General features: G+C 46.3%; 1 protein-coding gene across 3 annotated transcripts in view; it reads left to right on the plus strand.

The window, feature by feature from the left end:
• The window catches only part of NEDD4L (neural precursor cell expressed, developmentally down-regulated 4-like, E3 ubiquitin protein ligase), a 270,488-nt gene that overhangs the window by 68,269 nt on the left and 193,179 nt on the right, over window positions 1-9,040 (plus strand). For all 3 annotated transcript variants that reach the window (XM_015416887.1, XM_015416886.1, XM_015416888.1), the window contains exons 2-3: window positions 1,878-1,959; window positions 6,259-6,297. The gene's annotated coding sequence lies outside the window, so the exon portion shown is untranslated. The remainder of the gene's footprint in view (window positions 1-1,877; window positions 1,960-6,258; window positions 6,298-9,040) is intronic.

The raw sequence follows: 9,040 nt of genomic DNA on the forward strand, positions 1-9,040 counted from the left end.
TGAAAAAAAGAGCAGAATTGCACTGCAAATTCAAACCCCCCCAATGCCTTAGCCCCCCCCCCCCCCCCCATACAGGGATAATGACACTTACCTACTGTATAGGATTGTAGTAAGGATTACAGCAAGATCCCAGGCAATGCTCCCTCTAAGCTGTGGAGTCTTGTGAGCAAAAATTCTACCTTGTGAGCTAATGGCATTAAAGCTGTGAGCAAGCGATTTGGCTACCGCATAAATTAGTTTGCTCTGGAGCCATCCTCCCTGAGTTAAGACAAAAATGCGTGAGTTGGAGGCTAAAAGACTGTGAGCTAGCTCACACTAACTCAGCTTAGAGGGAACACTGGTCACAAGTGTGATGCTGCTGCACTTTGAACACACACACACACACCTGTATGAAATATAAGCTTTATTAGTACAACACGGTGTTTGCAGAACAAATAACTTCTGGCAACTCCAGCAAGTTGTCCTTAGTAAGTTTAATTGATAATTCAGCCCTGTTCTGAAAGCAGAAATCCAGGATTTTTGCTCTTTTCGTTACCATCCCCTTGGACCAATTTCCTGTTCTGATTCGAGGACTAAAAATGCAGTGCGAACCAGAGTGACACTTTTCTGAGTCCTTTAAAGTCAAAAGGAGGGGCTGTGGCTCAGTGGTAGAGCATCTGCTTTTGCCCGCAGAAGGTCCCAGGCAAGGCTCCCTCTAAACTGTGGAGTCTTGTGAGCAAAAATTCCACTTTGTGAGCTACTGGCATGAAAGTTGTGAGCGAGCGATTTGGCCACTGCATAAATCAGTTTGCTCTGGAGCCCTCCTTCCTGAGCTAAGACAAAAGTATGTGAGCCAGAGGCTAAAAAACTGTGAGCTAGCTCACCCTCACTCAGTTTAGAGGGAACACTGACTGACAATCGACAAATGAATTGCATGTATTTGTGTGTGTGTGTGTTTGTGTGGATTTCTTTCATTCTCTCCAGTGTCAAGAGTGCAATTCTATGCAGAATTACTGCCATCTAAGCCTGCTGAAATCAATGGATGTAGGCTGGAGTAACTCTGTACAGGATTACACTGTCAAGGTTATTAATCCCAGGTCACAGTCGGCTTCATGACACACCATAACTTTCTGGGTTGTGTTTTATTTTTGTACCATTCGTTGTAACCACTAGAGGGTACTTGACCATTTCAGTTACATTTATTTGCAATAGAACAAAATTCGAGTTCAGTGGCACCTTTAAGACCAACAAAGTTTTATTCAAGGTGTAAGCTTTTGTGTGCGTGCATGCTTCTTTAGATACCCTCAGAAGTGTGCATGCACACGAAAGCTTATACCCAGAATAAAACTTCGTTGGTCTTAAAGGTGTCACTGAACTCAGATTTTGTTCGGTTGCTTCAGACCAATGCGGCTACCCGCCTGAATCTATTAATTTGCAAGTTTCCTTTTGGAGCTAAGCAACGGGTTTCTGCTTTCCAGAGGGGAATTAAAATGCTAGATGTATTTTGAAATGTAGCTGTTGCACAATTTTTAAAAAACCTTAATTGCTATTGCTGGATATTTCTTACTGTTTTTATTTAGTGTTTAGTATTTTTAAAATGTAAATTGGGTGGTTAAAATTGAAGGCATATTTCATTTGCTGATAACACATGGCATTTTATCTACTGTGTGATGTGCATTATCCCAGGTTTCTCCCCCCTCCAAGTCTCTATAATATGCCAATATGATGCAAACATATTTTAATTAACAATCATCTCGCATATGAACGATTTGATGACATGAGTTAACTGGAGTAATTGATAGAGAAGGTAGTACAGGCGATATTTCCTTCAGTGTGTGCTTTTTCAAAGCTTTAAACTGCCATGATTAAACCCAAGCTCTTTTGGTTTCTTTTTGCAGTGACCCCTACGTGAAGCTTTCATTGTACGTTGCAGATGAAAACAGAGAGCTTGCCCTGGTGCAGACAAAGACGATAAAAAAGGTAAAGGGCGTGGTCTCTTTGAACTGACACAGTGAGAGGGGTGCATAGAGCCTAGAGTTGCCAGGTTGGAAAATACCTGAGGATTGGGGGGGCGGAGCCTGAGGAGGGCGGAGTTTGGGTAGGGGAGGGACCTCAGTGGGATACAGTACCATCGAGTTTACTTTCCAAAGCAGCCATTTTCTCCAGGTGAGCTGATCCGTGTCACATGGAGATCTCTTGCAATCCAAGGAGGTTTCCAGACACTGTCTGGAGGTTAGCAAACCCTAGTATTTATATATTTATTTATTGTTTCTATTTGTATCCCGCCTTGCCGGGCACGCTGGCTCAAGGCAGCTAACAAAGTTAAAATAACGTAAGCAATACGGGGATTAAAACAATGAATAAATACGGTACCAAGTGAAAAACAGCAACGGTTCACGAATAAAACCGACAGATGATGGCGGCCCTGTGTGGTTCATCATAAGTGCACTTGAACATGCACATGCAAAAGGGTTTGCTCTCCTCTCCCCATATGAGCCCCATAGAGCACTGAGGTCTACTAATCAACCTCTTTTGGTAGTCCCCAGCCCCAGGGATGTCTGACTAACCTCGGCCAGGGCCTTTTCAGCCCTGGCCTTCACCTGGTGGAACGAGCTCCCCATATGAGATCAGGGCTCTGTGGGGTTTATTACAATTCCACAGGGCTTGCAAGACACAGCTCTTCCACTGAGCTTTTGGTTGAGATGGTGGACGTCCCCTCCCTTTCGCTGGCCCCCCGTCAGTGGCCTGGATTCTCAATTCCATCTTAATTGCTAAGACATCCGATCAGAATTTATGTAGTGTTTTTGTTTTCTGTGCTATTTTATACTATTGTTTTAAGTGGTTTTAACTCTATTATATATTTATACTGTTGGAACCTGCCCTGAGCCTGCTTGCAGGGAGGGCGGGATATAAATCCAAACAAACATACAAGGGCCATGCCCACTCTCCCCGCTGCCCAGCAGAGTTTGAATGTATCACACTATTATCTTGTATGTCCTACAGTAATCTCCACTTCACAGGCATAACTGTACCCTTAGACCCGCTTATTATTTTGTTAAACCTGTGGGAGGATGAACAGATTCCTAAAATTCGTAGAGATTTGATCCTAGTCCTGTTGACGGCAGCTAAAGCAACCATCGCCCAGCAATGGAAGAGTAAGATCCCTCCCTCAATAGACCAGTGGCATGGGAAAATTTGGGACTATTTTACACTAGAAAAAATTTCAGTATACACTGATAGATCTTCAATGGAGAATATATTATTGGACCCATTAGACAAATGGTTTCCTTTCTTGGAAAAAATAGAGACAGAAAAGATGTTATGTGAAAAATGGGCAGTATTTAAATTCGATACATTGTTACTTTAAATCCTTGCTTAATATGTAACTAATAGTAGTTCTGAACCATTGAGTCATGTATACGAAGGACAAATACGCAACTGAATAATATATTGTTATACTTGTTTAAAAATTGTACTATTTTGTAAAACTGAAAAAAAAATTGTCCTACAGTAATCTCAAGGTAGCTTATACCGGGTTGTCCCTATTTTGTTCTCGCAACTGCCCTGTGAGGTAGATCGAGCCAAAAAGAATGTGACTGGTCTGAGATCACCTGGACAGATTCATGCCTGAGCGAGAATCTACACCCAGTCCTCCCTGGTCACTATGTCCATTCCCATAAAAAAGATCCTCATGGTCACCTGCCAGGCCTGTGTTCTTCTTATTCTGAATTTGATCGTGTATTTGATGTCAAATTTGCAGGGGTCATTTCGTAGAAAAAGAGCTAGGGGAACTCATTAGCATAACTCATTAGCATATGCCACACCCCCTGACATCACCGGAAGTGTGTCATAAGGCCACCCCCCCCGCCCCCAACGGTCCCAGCTGCCACCGCCGGCCTTGCAGCTCCACTGCCGAGCCCCATGAGGGGCCCGGCGGTGGACCTGCAAGGCCGGCGGGAGTGCAAGGAAGCCCCGCGAAGGCCCTCCCTGGTCCCAGGCAGGCAGGGGTGGGGAGAGGCAGGGAGGAAGCAACTTACCCTCCCTCTTCTCCTGCCTCCTCCTGGCTGAATGAGGGCCGGAAGCGGGACGGCCGGAAGCAGGGGGCGGGGCTTCGTCATGTGCCCTGCCCCCCGGTATCTCACCCGGGGGAACTGCGTTCCCCCGCGTTCCCCCCCGAAATGACCTCTGCAAATTTGTCAGCTTCCTGGCCCTAAGCTAAAACCCCTTTATTTCCTCAGATGCATACAAATGGTTGATTATTCAGCTCTCCCAGTTTTTAGCATAATTCACTGTGGGTCACCCCTATAGCTGGCTGCAAGTGTCAGTTCTGTAGGGATACCTCTCAGTCGTTTGAGTTTTACAGTCACCAGAGCAGCTGAGGCCAATGTGGCTACCAGCGTTCTCGCCCCCTGCTGTCGTTGCCCCCATTGTCAGTGAATGCAAGGAGAAAGGCTTGCATCCCCACCCATGGGCCGTTTGCACCTGGCTGTTCTGAAACTGTCCAAAAAAAGAACCAAATGTTTGTTCTGAGCAATGCACAGAAGTCCTGGAATTGGGCTTGAGTGGTCTCTCTCGCAGCCGCACAATGTTTTGATTAATGGGTAAGCTCCCGAAAGTGGCAGGAGGCCGTTGTTTTTCTTCTGCCTGACATGCCATTGGAACTCGGACGCAAAGTGTTCCCCAGGGAGGTTGGAGCATATGGTTTGTATTTTCATGTGCTCTGCCTCCCCTCCAGTACTGTATGCACAGTGAGCACCACTTAACGATTGCTGTTATGTATTCCTGCAAGAGAAGGAAGAAACCAGATATATCATGGGTCGACTCCATTATCTGTCTTAGCTTTGGTGGTACTAGGGCATGTCTGTGAGCCCTGGAGAGGTATGCAGAACCACATAGCAGCCCCAGTCTATTGATCCGATATGGATGCAGTCAAGTAAACAGAAGGGCCTGTTTCCTGCATTTCCTGCATTGTGCAGCAGGTTGGACTAGATGACCTTGGAGGTCTCTTCGAACTCCATGCTTCTATGATTCTGTATTCCTGGATGATGATGCTCAATGATATTTTGGGAAGCTGGCTGTGGGTTACATCTTACTGACTTTTCCACTAGTGAAAGAGGGAGGAGGAGACCCTTTTGCCTACTGTAAAAGCTATGCTTGGGATCATGGGGTATGCCTTTACCCTTATATCTCTGCAACAAAAGGGGCAAGAGCCAGACTTTTATCCAGGGATGCAGTGGTGCTAGGAGATAGTTTGTAGCAATATGTCAGTTGCTGAGCTTTTCTTTTTTTAAAGCCTGAATAAGCCCTTTGGTGACTCAGGATTTGCAGAGGCACCTGAAAGGCGCATGGAGAAGCATCACCGCATGGAAGGAGCTGCAGCTATCTTTGCTGGGCTCACATGTACAGGCTGTTAAGTATGAAGAACAAAAGCCTTTCCAGTGGTGGCACCCTTCAGCAATGAAATTTGTTATTTAACACAGCACATTGGACCCACTCGCTCATGGCCTTTAGAAAGACGGCTGAATTATACTGTTTCGGAGAGGCTTTACAAATGACAATTCGCTGCTTTTAGTTTTTGTGTTGAGTTCTAATCTTTGGATACTATTGTCATGATTGTTTATATTTTACAGTGTGTTGATAGGGATGCTGCGTGGTTTCCAGCTTTGTTTTAAACCCCCCCGAGGACCTGCTGAAAGCAAAATTCGCAACAAGTGCCGTTTCGTTTGCCACAATTCCAAAGTTGTCACCTACAAATTTTCGGTTGGAGAAAACCAGTGTTTTCACAGGGAGATATGTTAGTGACTTAGCTTCAGTGATCTAAATTTATCCCTCCGCTCACACAGTGGTCATTTGCACGCATAACCCATCACCACCCGACCGGCAACATGTTAAAGAATTTTAATAATGAAATATTTAACGGCCTTCATTAAGACATCTCTACCCAGGTCATCAGGGATCTGCCTCTGACTGTGAGGTTCCTATTTATAGCAGACATCTATTTCTGCTCCATCCCATTTCACATAACCCTCCCACACGAAGTTTGCTCAGCGAATGAATTTCTCGAGGACGGTGTCTTTATTGTTGTTGGGAGCCGTTGCTATGCATTTTTCCTTTTTTACTTGCCTTTCTGACTCTTGACAAAGAACATTGTTTCTTGTTTTAAATTGTAGCGCAATGTACCCACCGGCAGGTTTGAAGAGTTTTTGGAAAACACTGCAGATTATTTTGTCGCTCTTGCTCAATGTGAATGATTTCCTTTTTTCTTTCTCTCTCTTGCAGACTCTGAATCCGAAATGGAATGAAGAATTTTATTTTAGAGTAAGTTGGCTTTTTTTAAAAAAAATAATAATAATTAAATGACAGATCTCTTTTGCGTACAGCCACTTGGCACCTGGCTGGGAGCAGTTCAAGTCAGATTTTTGGATTAGTGGGCTTTTGCTCTGCTCTAAGGAACTCAATTCTTAAAATAGCCAAATCCGAGGTTGATGAACTTGTTTGTCAGTGTCAAGTCCCAGCTACTGTTATAACTATTCCTCATATTTTGGAAGATATAGCAACATACCCTGTTTTCCCGAAAATAAGACCTACCCAAAAAATAAGCCCTAGCAGGATTTCTATGCATTTGTGGTATAAGCCCTAGTGTGTCTTCTTGAGAAAAAATAAATATAAGACAGTGTCTTATTTTCGGGGAAACACGGTACTTTAATTTGCCAAATGTTTCTTCATCTCTCAACAACCCAGTGAGGGGATGATGGAGCTAAAATGGGTGTGCACAGATGAAGGCCATAATCACAGTTTTCCCCTATCAAAGTTTATGGATTGAATCCAGCCAGATTTTTTCGTCAGTCTCACTCAATTCTCTGCATTCCAATCCATGTGCCCCGTAACATTTCCCCATGCAGGTCCCATGATCCCCAGCCTTTTGGGTGGTCAGAGTGGACCCCTCCCCCCCCAATGAAAAAACTGGTTGGATTCAACCCTATTTCTCTGTCTAATGAAGATGCTTCCACTCCAAACCGCTATTCCAGGGTTCCCCAGCATGGTGCCTGTAGGTATCAGGGTAACTCCAGTATTTCTCTTGGCATCTGCCACACTTTTCAGAATACAGTTGCCAAACCCCCTGGTTTGCCAGGGGTCCCCCGTTTTTTGGGGGGGTTCTACCCGCCGCCGGCCACATGGCCGGCGGGGGAAGCCCCACCCCCAACACCCACAGCCACCCATCTCTCTCCCTTTAAGTGTGTGGAACCCGTGTTTCCTCCCAAGCCTGATCTCTGCAAGCTTGCAGGGAAATGCCAGCTTCGTCCTCTTAAAAGGGAAATGCGGCTGCTATTAAAGGGGAAACACCAGCTCCTGCATTAATAGGGAAACGCCGGCTCCTTTAAGTGCAGGGAACTGCCATTTCTGGAGATCTGGCGCACGGGGGGGGGGGGGGCGGACGTCCCCTACGTGACGTCATCACGTCGAGGATGCCCCTCCCCCTCCAGGAACGCCCCCAAAGTCCCCCGCTGGAGGTGGAAGATGGACTTGGCAACCCTATTTCAGAAAGTGGGCAGAGCTTGTTATTGGCTGCCCTCATTAAAATGAAAGGATTTCTCACTGGAGATTGAGGAGGACCGTTAAGCATCTGGGCTTTCCTTAGTCAGTGTGTGGTTTCATTCCCTCTTCAGGATTTCCTTCTTCCCAGAAGGTATTCCATTTGGCTGTACTTCCCGAGGCAGCCATTTGGTGTTTGGCTCCACCCAACATTATGGGTTGACGGCCATTTTGGGGTGATGCTCACCACCACCTCTCAAAATTCCGAAGGGGCTCACAGGCCCAAAAGTTGCTGATCCCTCCTCTACCCGCTCTACCGTATCTCTGGAGCTTGTGCTCGCATGAGCACAAAAGAGTTTCCGAAGGCTGTGCCTTATTTCTGTGCTATGAGCAGAGTACATAATACTGTCTCCCCCCCGCCCCCCAGCAGGAATATTCATTCAGTGCTGTCCTGTGTGTGCGCCTTCCAAAGTTGCGCCTCTGTTTCCTTCAGTGCAAATGCTGATTTCTGGTGGACAGAAGCTTCGTGCAAGGAGGAAGGGCCGATCATTTTGTGATATTACAGACAGGACAGGATTTAAGGGGCTACCCTGGCTGCATGTGCCCGGAAGTGGTACCAGCAGTAATGGCTTGTGCCACAGAAGAACAGAGAGAGCTCCGTAGCCTCAGCTTGGCGCAAGGTCTTTTCCAAGCTTTCTCCAGGAGTTCTGTGAAATCTTGGGGAAGACCCAGCCCATTCTAGAGGCTTCCTTGCCTGGCCTCCACCGCTCGCCCAGCCTTTCCTGCAAAACGTTTCCCTCCCATCCTCCATTGCTAGGACCCTCATTCCCTTTCATGCCCGTAGGCAGGATTTTGTAATTTGGGGGGGCTTTAAATAAGTCAGGGGGCACTGACATCACAAAATATTTTTTTTTTTTTAAAAAAAAACTCACTTTTGCAGCATTCACACTCTGCCTGCCTACACAGGGAAGCAAGCCACGCTTGGGGAACGGGCGGTGGTGGGGAGTCCTCCAGGTGGCCCAGAGAGCTGGGGGAGCTGGGGGCTGAATGGAAGCTGGGGAGCCTTGGCAGGAGGTCGGGGGGGGGGGCAGGCCCCTAAATGCCCCACTGTAGCTACAGGCCTGTTCCCTTTTCTCTAAAGTTACCATTTTGTCTCAGTGATCGGGGAACAAAGCTGAGGGCTTGCCCCTAAGGCCTGCATTAGGCCAGAAAAAGCCAATCCAACAGAAGTCAGTCTGTGACAATCTCTAGGAAGTGTTGTTTGCTGGGATACTTTCCCAAAGCTTTGAGCAGGACCGGGCAGGAGCATTTTAGGCCATTGCAAGAGCTGAGTGGATATTTGAACTAGGATCTCCCAGGTCCTACACCAACATTCCAATTTATCCTGCACATTTATTAAGTGGAGGAGAAGGTAGAACAAGGGTTAAGCTTGCTTCTGTGCCTTACTTCTGAGAACAGGTTCAATGAAAAAGGACTTCGGTCCAAAAAGAATGGGTAGATGTCAACATCAAAAGTTCTAAGTTCTGCT

This window comes from Gekko japonicus, unplaced genomic scaffold (genome assembly GCF_001447785.1).
Source record: "Gekko japonicus isolate JY-2015 unplaced genomic scaffold, Gekko_japonicus_V1.1 scaffold278, whole genome shotgun sequence".
Taxonomy (NCBI): domain Eukaryota; kingdom Metazoa; phylum Chordata; class Lepidosauria; order Squamata; family Gekkonidae; genus Gekko; species Gekko japonicus.